Consider the following 12881-nt stretch of genomic DNA (forward strand, 5'->3'; position numbering starts at 1 on the left):
CTCTTGGAACTCCCTCGGACCTCTCTCTTGTTCGGTCCCACATGGCCCCACGTCCCTTGTTTTGGCGGGGCTTCACCCTCATGCGTACCCCACTCCCGTGCGTGCGCTATTAAGATCCATCCACTACCAATCACCATCAAGCAGCAGCCGGAAGACGAGTGATCCGACGAATCAACGCCTAGCCAGAAGATCCCAATTTTCCTATTGGCTAAGGAAGCGAGACGAGAAGGAAGAAGCTAGAAAAAGGATTCGAAGCTCCAGGACGAGACAGAATTCATTGTAGAACTGAGGGAGTCACATCCCAACGAACCACAAATAAATCTACAACAGTTTTTCGCCTTTAAACTCTGTGTACAAAGTTTATTTCTTAACTTCCACGAGCAGAGCGCTTCAGCGCTCCACGGGCACTCGAACCCACAACCAAAATCCCTATTCCACCACACTGCGACGCAACAAGGGATTTTGGTTGTGGGTTCGAGTGCCCGTTGAGCGCTGAAGCGCTCTGCTCGTGGAAGTTAAGAAATAAACTTTGTACACAGAGTTAAAGGCGAAAAACTGTTGTAGATTTTATTAGAAGATGTAACTCCCTCAGTTCTACAATGAGTTCTGTCTCATCCTGGAGCTTCAAATCTTTTCCCAGCTTCTTCCTTCTCGTCTCGCTTCCTTAGCCAATAGGAAAATTGGGATCTTCTGGCAAGGCGTTGATTCGTCGGATCACTCGTCTTCCGGTTGCTGCTTGATGGTGATTGGTAGTGGATGGATCTTAATAGCGCACGCACGGGAGTGGGGTACGCATGAGGGTGAAGCCCCGCCAAAACAAGGGACGTGGGGCCATGTGGGACCGAACAAGAGAGAGGTCCGAGGGAGTTCCAAGAGGTCCTTGACTCAGAATTTATGATCTCTTGTCCTTAACTGATTCCGGACTTCGACTATCCCTAATTTATGTAGAATTGGAGAAGCTACTCTAAGAGGCTGCGTGACTTCCTCTAAATTCCGCAATTAGTCTCGCCGACTCGAAATTCATCAAGGATCGCTATGGAACTCTCCCGGTCTTTCTTTATCTACTCTAAACAAATAAAATTACATCTTATATTTAAATTTGCCTCTCCGCGCCATTAATCGATGCTATATATATATATCTAGCTATGTTCGCGTGGTCAACTGGCCACGCTACAATGCCATGCAGCAGTGGTTTTGGCACAGTTACGTGACCCCACAAAAGTGGGCCACGAAAATACATTGGATGATAGGTCTATCCTATACCTCGTCTGTGGTATTTATATTGATTTCTGCCACGGAGCGCTCGAAAATGACCGCTATTTGATTTTTTTAACTATGTGCCCCCACTGAAAAATCTGAAAAATTATGTGTTAACAACCATAATGAGATCCCAAAACTGTAAAAATATAAATCGGAATTTCAAAATTTTTTCATTTTGTAAAATTTGGTTTCGAAGCTAAAAATTCTGAAAAAAGTCATAGATGAGCATTCTAATTGCTCAAATATGTCTGATTTTTTCAGAATTTTCAATTGAAGAGGATAAGAGAAATTGCGGGAAAACCTGATTTTCTTTGTCATCCCATTACTACCTCCCATGTTGACATGTAGCGTTGAAAATTGGCACAACGTATTTTCTTTGAATAAAATATCGAATGGCCTATTGCAAATTCAATTTGGTTTAGGGGCAATTTTGACTTTCTTATCCGGCTATTTCCTTTATTGCTGGAAAAATTAATAGCTCAAAGTATTTAGAAATGATTGATGAACAAACGAACGCGTCTGCCACAAGTGTTGCTAAAGATATATCCACTTTCCATCACAAAAAAACACTGCGGTTTATACTGCAAAGGTAGTGAAGGAATACTTTCCCTAAAGTAATTCTAATTTCAGATTGACCGGCAAGATTTGTTGATCTCAACATTATTACAAATAGTTCAAGAAATCTTGTCAGGGTAGTATACAAAAATAGCAGACAATTTGAAACTATTGAATGATTTTAAATAATGTACTCAAGATAAGTGGGAAGAATTTATCCAGAAAAGTATTAAAAAATTATATAAATCTTCACCCAACAGAATCACTCCATAAAAAAAGCGCAACAAAATATTAAATACACAATATCATTCACTTTGTAGATATTTTAAGTTTCTATACACGTGTGCTATCATTTTGTTCCGCCAGATATTGGCAAAAATGTTATTTTTGTCAAATAAAACTAAACAGGTTGGTAAAATCCAAATTGATTTTACTTATTCAATATATGTTATTAAACGTATCTTAAATAGTCTATGGAAACAAATTTCAGTTGTAAAGTGAAAACAAATTAAAATCATGTATTGGGATTTGGGGTGTAAATATAGGAGACGAAGTATTTGATAAGTTAGTTTTCTTTTATTATCCTGTAATATAAGATACATTGTTCGACAAACGATTATACAGACGTATAGTACTCAGCAATTTGTTTTTTTTTTCTTTTTGGAGTATTTACAATGACGCCGATTGCGCTCCCATATCGTTTACTTCCTTAACTATTTACAAATTATTAATTGATGTTTATATTTCTTACACGATACCAACTGGAAACACTGCTTCATAGGTTCCAAATAGTATTCTTCCTCTCTGTTTCATTCGCTTTCACACATACTTCTGTCAATGTACATATACCGCCGTTACAAAAATTGGGCGCTGATATAAGCGATTTAATGAAAAAGTGTGGGAGACGTTCCAATGTGTTTCATACACCACGATTTTCGCAAAAAATCTGAAGACTAAATGATACGTACAAAGATAACGGATGAAAGGAGAAATTTTCATAAGTGAACGAAACTGCATAACTTGATGATAAATAAATAAATCTTACGTATAAGTATGTATGGCACTCGGCCTCCATCTTCCACGAAACTCATTTTGATCGACGATCCGCGGCAAGTTTGAAAGAAATATTTGTTATCGTATTTTTATTCTTTCGGTATGTCGTTTGCCATTCTTTTAAACTCGTTCGATTTGTACAAATATGTGAGATGATTTATTAATGAAAGTGAGGGTATGGGGGAACTGTGAACATTATTATTGTTATCGTTCTTAGCCTAACGTTCTTAGGATCGGCGTATTTCTCCATTCAAACGTTTGGTATTTTAAGTTAATGTAATAAAATTCAAATGCGACTGTGCAAATGCTACAGTGCTTTTATAATAAAAACGACAATTCATAAAATATATTTATATGTGTACAATTTAACATTATGTCAGTGAGTACTTGGCTTCTCTCCCTCTTTTTTAATAGACTGTTATGAACATTTTGTTGTACATAATCGAATGCGTCAAAAAGTGTAAAAGTGATGTTTATATAAATTTATAAAATTAGGAGCATTTGCTTGTTAATTTCCTTTTCGAAATTTCCACACTTTTATACAACAATATGATTGTGTAATAGATGCCCAATCGTTTGCGTATTTAATATTAATTTCTATAATTTCGAACGAAATGATATAATTATGCTCACTGTCATCATCGTGTAAAATATTAACATCAGTTTCTATTAATCATACACGTGCGTACATTACACAAATAAACAAAACGGTACTAAAAATTAATGGATTGTTTGTGAAATAGACTTTAACAACGATGTAAATAAACTTTAATGCTATTGTTAATACCATTTAATTCGAGACATTGATCCTCCTGTACAAAGATTTACATTCAATGGAACGAGTAATATAGTGAATTCTATGAAGTGCATAAAAGTGTTCTTTCGGAATGTCGATAAACCATGATCAGTCTATAAGAAACTTTGATAGCACGTGTTTATATGAGTCCTTACAGCTTTTGTTTAGACGAAAATGTTTCCAAAGTGAAAATAGAAATTTAGTCCTAATGTATCGATAACGTTTCTCTAACATTAAATATTACGTTATGTATCGTTCATATTATACAACGTTCAATCTTATATACAAGGTATTACAGAAGAGTTCGGCAACGTTTCATCTCGTTATGAGTATCAATGTCTGTCTACGACCCGTTAATAATGTTTTCCATCTGGCAATCATTTACCAATTAATAATACGTGCTTATCCTCGAGTGCTTACAATTAGTTACATTCGGCAGAATGTCGAGTCGAGTTTGAGTACAGTATGTACGCCGCGATTTCTTATAGAATTCGCCGCATCGGAAGGACGGTAGAAGCAAATCCCTCCAATTCGATAACTGTGCAAATTGAACGGGCAGAAAGTTATTTCTATCATTTCTCTTTCCTTCAAACATCCTTTCCGTCTAACACCTCATTCGCACCTTCGCTTGAGCAATGGACACACATTATCTTTTGCATTTTTTTTAGTTTTAGATTATAAAAGAATATTGAACATCAGTGGCCGTTTTTCTAGACAAAACAAAACTGAATAATCTAGAACAGAGCCGGGGAACCGACCGCCCAGAGCCGCCAGATCAGGGGAGTTGACTCGAATTGAGGGGAAACATGTACCTTGTCTCTGCCAGTACCGGATCACAACAGATTATTACAACGGATTACAGTGGCAGAAGCGTGGGGTAATAGCGTCGTAGAAGGGGAAGGGTAGAGTGGAGGACAAGTCTTAATCTGGTGACTCTTGACCCACGAGACACACACTGCTTCTTTCCCCTGTTCTCGTTCTCAGTGCTTACCAGCGTCTTCCACCATTTGACTGGTATCGTATGATAGAAACAGCGTGCGACCCGCGTGCCGCCGCGCCAGTTCCCCGCCTCTGAAGATAAAGTCAAGCTAGGAGTGGTGCTGAAGAGTGGGAGGACCCGAAAATTAATGGCGGGGGTCAAGCAGAAGAAGTTCCCCGGCTATGATTTATGATCTAAAATAAATAAAAATTATATTATCAGTAGACTGCGGATCTCAATGCAAAATAAAAATTGTCTGCATCAATTGTCAGAAGTAGTAGCTGTATAGATGTTTCGTCCTTTCTTTAAAAATTCTAATAAGTTGCAAATGATATGTTGACATTCTTAAATTCTTTCAATGTTTCTACCGTTTTAAATTGCTCCATCTCGATCTTGTCATGAATGCATAACATCCGTATTGTAATGATCGGGTGTAACAGTAGACATTAAGTTGATGCAATGCAAAACGAAATAATTTAATTTAATTTTCTGACATTCGTGTAGTACAATACCCAAACATGAAAAATGACTATAAAGTTTGGTTAAAATTTAAATTAATTTAGATTTGAATGTTCTTCTGAATAAATTCACAGAAACACAAGATATTTAACCAAAATTGTATTAAAGTGAATGATATCTCCGGTGGAGTATTAAAATGATTCCCTTTGGAAACTACAAACAGCGCAGTAGATTTATTAACTCGGTAAGGTGGCCAGACGATGTTTAGATTTTCCTGTTTGTTTCGAAAGCGAAAATCTATAAATTAGAATCTGGCTGGACACTTTCTTTGCAAAATTATTGCGTTAAACTTTCACGGCGGTCGACGAGTGCTTTGAATTTGGTTATATTTCTCTCTCAGGTATAGGGGAAGAAGCTAGAGCGTAAGGACGCAAGGTCAAGAGATTTGTGGGAAGAAAATCTTCAATGGGAATACACGCTGGACCGGAACATGATAATAGTATACGATCATGAAAAAGATAGTTCTTTTGTGAAAATGGATTCGACGTGTCGGTATTGTTAACCGCAGTGTGCGCTTCTGTAAAATAACATTGGAACTACTTAATCCCGATAATGCTAATAGAAAAATTTTATCAGATTATAAGGGTGATTCAGCTAATGAATGTGCTCTTTTATCGAGATATAAAGGTCACCTTGAGTTTCTTTAAAAGGTTCTTTCAAGGACTTCTTCAAGGTTCTTCAAAGACTTTCAAGGAATTTGATCATTACTTGCATTAAAAATCATTACTAGAGAAATAATATCTATCTATCTCTAATCTATATCTATCTATTTATCTCAGTAACTATTAATTTTTCATCCCACATACACTTATAGTTTTGTTTATTTAGGATTCATTTCTCCCTTTGACCAGAAGATTACCCTTCACGATAAAGAAACTTGAAGGTGACCTTTATTTCTTGATAGAAGAGCAAAACGGAAAACAACTAATTATTCTACTCTTGATAGTATACAACTTTCATTTGAACCATTTTTTCATATACCAAATAGTTTACATATAATTTAGGTGGCACACTTAGTTGAATCCTGTATAGCTTTTACAAGAAAACTTGCCGATACATACTTACATAAGATTACTTGTTGCTGTTCAATATGAATTTTTTGTATTTCACAGAAAACGAATTTTGTTATACTATATACTATATGTATACCAGAGTGAAGAAGGATAAAGGCACAGTTTTTTTATCTTTGAAGAAATATTAACAACTTCAAGTGAGGCAATACGGAATAGCAATTGTAAGATAAAATAAATATAGATGTTAGACATTGTGACCAAATCGTTAGAGTAACCCCATGAAGAAAGGAGCTGCATGTAAAATAAGTTAAGAATGATTCTACGTAACATACAGAAAGATATATACGTGTATTCACATATATGCCATATTTTCATACGGAGATTAATTTTCAAATCAGTAACTATCAAAAATTTGACTAATGGACATGTATTGGTGCTTATAATAAGTAGAAATACTATACAATAAATAATTCTTTTAGATAGACCTTACCTAATAATACACATATCTACCCGTTTAAAATCGAAACTTAATTTTTTTTATATTTCAAAATATGGAAAAATTTAATTCTAAAACTATTTCTAACGTTCAATTATCAGCATAGATTTAAAAACTGCCATTTGCAATACCTTCGGTGATTTCATTGATAAACAAATTAAGTAAAGAGTGTTTAAGATAGAATGTTTGGTGTGTTCGTATACATTTGAAAATGAGTGATCTTGTTTCAATTTCATTGTGCAAATTGGTATACTCAAGGCATAACAAGTTTACAGATTGGAAAACTGTAGACAGAATTTTATCGCTACCTGCTCCAATGTTCGTGTCAAGTGACTCGACATAGTTAATTTGTGTACCGACACTGATAGGGATATTTCATATATTAATATAATGTGCATATTTAAAGTCAAATGAGTTGCTATCGTCACTGTACACAATATCAAGCTAAAGTACTTAGCACAAGTACATTAGAATAGATTGATTATCCACTTGGGAATTATTAAAGTTTAATACTGAGCCGAGAGAGGAGATATTATTGAAACTGCGAATGTAGTTCCAAAATTATGTAGGTCTGCTGTGGATTGTTAGTTCAGGTTTGTGAACGTGTGTCAGGCAGAGTTTAGTGAATATAGATTTACGCTAATTTTAACAGAACCAAATCACGGAAAAAGATATTTGTTTAATCAACGATATTGATTTAGAGAGGAACCGACTAAGATAAAAGGACATAGATCGTGTGTTATAAAGGAACACTGTTATTAGTTATACAGGGTGTCCCAATAATATTGTACTTCCCCGTAAGGGGTGATTTCCAAGCTCATTTGAAGTGACTTTTTCCTTTGAGAAAATCGTCTCCGCGGTTTTGTTAAGGAGTTATTACCGAAAAACACGAACCAATCAGAGCGTGGCTACAGTGGACAGATTACAACTCGGCCAATGCTAACGCCACACTCAACGTGAGGCGCTGTAACCGCGTTCTTATTGGTACGTGTTTTTCGTTAATAATTCTTTAACAAAGCCACGGAAAACATTTCCACACAAGAAAAAGTTACATCAAATGACCTCGGGAATCACCTCTTTCAAGGAAGTACAACATTTTTGGGACACCGTTATAATCGAAGTATAGTGTAGCGGTACGAGATTCGCATCGCAAGATGTTAGAGTTGACCGCCTGCAGATGTTAGGGTCTAAGGTAATAAAACCTACCTTGACTTTTGCAGGATGGCAGAAATTATTTTATTTCCGAATGACTTTACGGGTGTAGAAAATTTAACTACCCCATCATAAACGTTGCCAGCCGAGTACCGCTGGGCCTGTCCGACCGCGCGGCACGCGCGGTCCCGACAAGACCTTTTTTCCAAACATTTGGCGACCACCTTTGCCAGTGACCATAAACAACAGATGCGGGATTTCCTACCCCCGCGAAGCATAGCTCCGCCTTCCTATCTTCGGAAAGGTAACGCCTTTCCGAAGATCAGGATATAAAGGGAGGAAATCCAGAAAATCTACTTCTTGTACCTCTTGCACTTCTCGCGCTTCGTGTCTACGTACTTTGTCTGTCGGTCTCATTGTACATTGAACACGCGATTAAATAAACAGACTATCCTGTTAAATAAACTGACTCTGTTTTGTGGTAACATAACCACAATAGTATCAGATGCATACTTGTTTGGCGATTGAAGTAAGAAACAGACTGATATCTTTTTAAAAAGGCTTACAGTTTTCTATGTCGAAGTTGTAACAAAATATACTTAAGCAATGCTATTCGAACAATTAACCCTTTCGGTACGAGCGCTCTGTCGCCGTGACACTCCGGCTGTACGAATCGAAGCACACTGCGGGACAAATGGCCTATTTTTGGGCAGTTCTCTAAATTTGGTCATTAATGTATATATAAAGGTAATTCTTCACAGAAAATGAAATTTACCAATATAATTAATAGGTTTAACAAGAAATTAACAATTTTTATTGAAAAAAATGTATTTATAAAAACTAAAAAATTAAAATAAATAAATAAATAAATTAACCATACGTAAAGTTAATAATAAGAAACTTAAACAAATTATAATAGTAGTAAACAAAATTAACAAACTTAACAAATCGCTACTCGCTATCCGACTCATTCTCAGTACTTTAAATGTGATCATAAAATAAAACATATATTAAAAACAAATTCAGAATGCATAAAAATGATTATTATTTGATTATTAATAATAATTCGTGATATACACGAATATTGAATTTTTCTATAAAAGTAAATTCCGCACTGTGAATGTGGCGGATAAATGGCAAAATTTTCGACAAAAATCCAAATTTGTTTGGAAACAGAAAATTAAATTTAACAATACAACTAATATATTTAAAAAGAAAATTAAAAAATTTTCCACAATAGATCCTAAGCAAACAAAACTATAACAAGTAATATATCCGAATAAGAATCTCAGGATGTATTTTGCCGTTTTTGTTATATGTTAATTTGAAGTTTTATATGCAATTAATAAATAGAACCACCGTTGAAAATTTATACAAGTTTAATGTACATGTAATGGTAATTATTCACAAAAAATGAAATTTAACAATAAAATTAATGAATTAAAAAAAATTAACAATATGTATGTATAAAATTGATTGTTAAATGATTGCTCAATGATTAATAATATCAATTTCCTCCTAATATGCAATTTGCCAAAGGAATTTATCGTACATCGTGATATGCACGTGTAGTGAGATACATATGTATATATCCCGCTTGTCCACACTGTGCGCCGCTCCGAAAATGCACACATAGCGCGTGGTCAGTTGTCTTTTGTATGAAGATTTTCCTAAACGTTAAATGAGAACTGTGTTTAATTAAACAATGTTTCCTCTAACAAGTGGCGTTTATAGTTTTAATATTAAAAGGCATTTATATAAAATCCGCCATTATAGATGGCGCTCGTGTATACAGGCTGTCACATGGATGCCGGATATATCCGACGCTCGTACACACAGGTCATCAGATGGATGCCGGATATATCCGGCATTCTTGCCGAAAGGGTTAACAAACTAATATTTTAAGAAGTTAGTTTTAATAATACACATATATGCCTCATAATTTTATTTTAATTCTTATTGTGGCCTAATTCCGGGATTTACATATTGTGTTGCAACACCAGAAATTATACTACAAGACGATCAAAGGGTGTACATATTTTTAGCGAAATTAACATTTTTTTGCAGAGAGTTTTAAACGTAATTTTTGCCAATCTAAGAAGGCAATTCCAAATATCGTTTGACTCAATGGGTACTTGTTGACAATTTTGCAAATTCAAATTAGAAATACAATTGTTGTAAAACTAAACTTCTTACATCTCTGCAGGTATGAAATTCAAGATATTCGTCATTAATTCTTTTTAATGATGCATATGCTCATAAATTTAATTTAATTATTAGACTGCGGATTTTTATGCATTTACGAAAAATTGGCCGAGCGTTAAATAAAACAGTAAAAGATTAGAACAATCTAAGAGGATCGATACGTTTTTTTCAATGTATCAAAATTATTAAGGGATGAAATACATTTTATACGATTCCTGCTTCTCATAATCGATGAAGAACATGTTCGTTTTGAATAAAGTTTCGCAGTCTAGTAATTATTTAATCTTCAGTGTTTCATCTTCCCTTATTCTAGTATGTTAAGATGAAAAATTTTATCAACAGGTAAAGCGTTCTCTAAACAGAACATGTAATTTCATAAAATAATTTTTACTTCATATTTATAACAATTTGAAAAAGGGAGATTACTTGTTTGAATAGTAGAATTTTACAACTTTTTTAAACAAGTTCCGTTGTCAGACCGTATAACGTCTTGAAGCAGCAGAGAAGCGTACGCCATCAATCCTATCGTTAAAACTGAAATAACTTAACGAAGCTTCTAAAACATATTCCTTACGTTCTGATATCAAATTTTATGCGACGTATAAACGAGTACGTTGGTACTATAAACTTTCCTTTACTGTTTACTTCGATAGCTATGCTCGCTTTACTTCCGGACCGTCTGCAGTTTCAAGAATTTTATTGGATACTCTGAATTATTTTGAGGAAAGAATTTTGGTTCACCGAACAAATTCGACGAAGTTGTCCTTAAAAAGAGTAATCTTAATTGCTTCAGCTTAGATTTAGTTTCACCTTATCCGAAAGACGAATGGTTCCGATTGCTATAGAAAACAAATAAAGTTCGTTAAACAAATTTCGTTAAAAAAATATTGCAACAATCTAGCTGGACTACTCATTTTAAAGATAGAAGCCTCTACTTTTGCCATCCGCCGTTCATTTTTATTTAAGATATCTTTGTATGTCACAATCGCTGGTAAACTGAAAATATCTGTGGTCTCCAATATGTTGCAAATTGAAACGTCTGAAAAAACATTGACAAATTGTTCCCGCGACTGAAACCGCTGTGGATTTAAAGATTGAAGTTCCCTCTTTACAACGAATGCTTAAACCTTGATTTACGATTTTTTTCTAGCCGATTTACAGAAATTCGAATGGAAGGTCTATTGCCATCTTTGCAATAATATAAGGAACAATATCCTCACACGATGAAACTCGTTACTCATTTTTGTTTTATAAAAGAGTCAGAAGAAAATCGTAAATTAAGTTTGAAGCAGTCGTTGTAAAAGGGAAGATTGAATCTTGAAATCTGTAATCGATTCATTCAGAAAACAAAATTTTTTATGCTTTTTCAGACTTTTCAATGTATAGCATTTTCGACCAAAAACTCGTCCTCAGTTTTTCACCTCTCATATTATGCACAAGTATCCTAAAAAGAAATGAATGGTGGTCTGCGAAAGTAGAGGCTTGGAGCTTTAAAATGAGTCCAGGTGTATGTATTGCTGTACTATTTTTTTAAACAAAATAATCCAAATATTGACAATTTGTTCATGTACTTTTTTTACTGTATTTATATAAAATTATGTTAATCATCGCATAAATGGATAAAGAATCAGTACATAAATAAACACGGCCACAACTGTTTCAGAATGACTCTGAATGTACTATATGAGGATTAAGATTGTTTCACAAGTGTGCCTGTCACAAATCTTTAAACTTAACGAAATCATCGATATGTCCGCTGATTCGTTGTCTCCACTGTTACGAGATTAAAAGGGAAATTACTACTCCTGGTAGAGTAGTTCCAATCAAAATTAATGTGGGAGCGCGAGCGTTCCCTCTCGAAGGTGTCTCGATGCGACGTTTCGGAACGTTGCGATGGGAGGCTTCGAGAAGCATGGCGACCGTTACGATCATGGAAAATTCGAGAACTCGGAAAAACAAATAAAATGCTCAGAGGTGCCGGGCCTCGCGGTCTTTTGTCGCCGAACCACGAGCGTGAGAGGTTGATTGTAACGTTGATCATATTTTCTGGACATTATATAATAAAATTTTGTTTTATTAAACAATTTGTTAGCCCATTACCCGTCTCAATCCTACATTAATTAGGCGATAACTGAAGCAATTATTTGAATGAATACGGTAAGAGACTCAATTACTGTACCTACATTAATCAGACGTATTTTTAAAGCATAATGAATATTAAAAAATATGTATATATCAACTGATTTTAATGGAAAAAATGTAATATATCTTTTTTATATTCATTATGCTTTAAAAATAAGTATAACTGATATAGGCGCACAGTAATTCTTACCGTCACAGTAATTGGGTCCCTTACCCTGTTCGAAATGAAAAATGATCCTTTCGTAGTTTAAAGAAATAGAGAAGAACAGTCGGCCATATACAAAGAAAACAATCAGTTTCACTTGAATGTGAACGTTACAGAGAATGATGTAAGCAATGTGATAAATATAGACCACTTTTAACCCTTATTGCTTCGATTATTTTTTCGTACCACCGAGAAAAAGGAAAACATATTTCTAAATTAACGTTTTATTTTTACTAAAGATGGCCATTTCATTAGCATTGAGATTTTGTATGTGAATAATGTTTAGAAGAGATGCTCGATTTATTCGGTGGAATACTTTCCGACAGAGGTAGTATAATTGTGACTCACACTTATAAATTGTCGAAATGTCGGCACCTAGAAACGCGCGTATGGTCTTTTACAATGATATCGAATGAGTGTGAGGAAGTTTGCTCGGTTAGCTGGGTTGAATCGGTGGCTGGATGGGCTGGTGCAAGTACCAAAGTAAAGTTTGGCTTGGTTACCGT

The sequence above is a fragment of the Halictus rubicundus genome, unplaced genomic scaffold, assembly GCF_050948215.1.
Source record: "Halictus rubicundus isolate RS-2024b unplaced genomic scaffold, iyHalRubi1_principal scaffold0220, whole genome shotgun sequence".
In the NCBI taxonomy this organism is placed as follows: domain Eukaryota; kingdom Metazoa; phylum Arthropoda; class Insecta; order Hymenoptera; family Halictidae; genus Halictus; species Halictus rubicundus.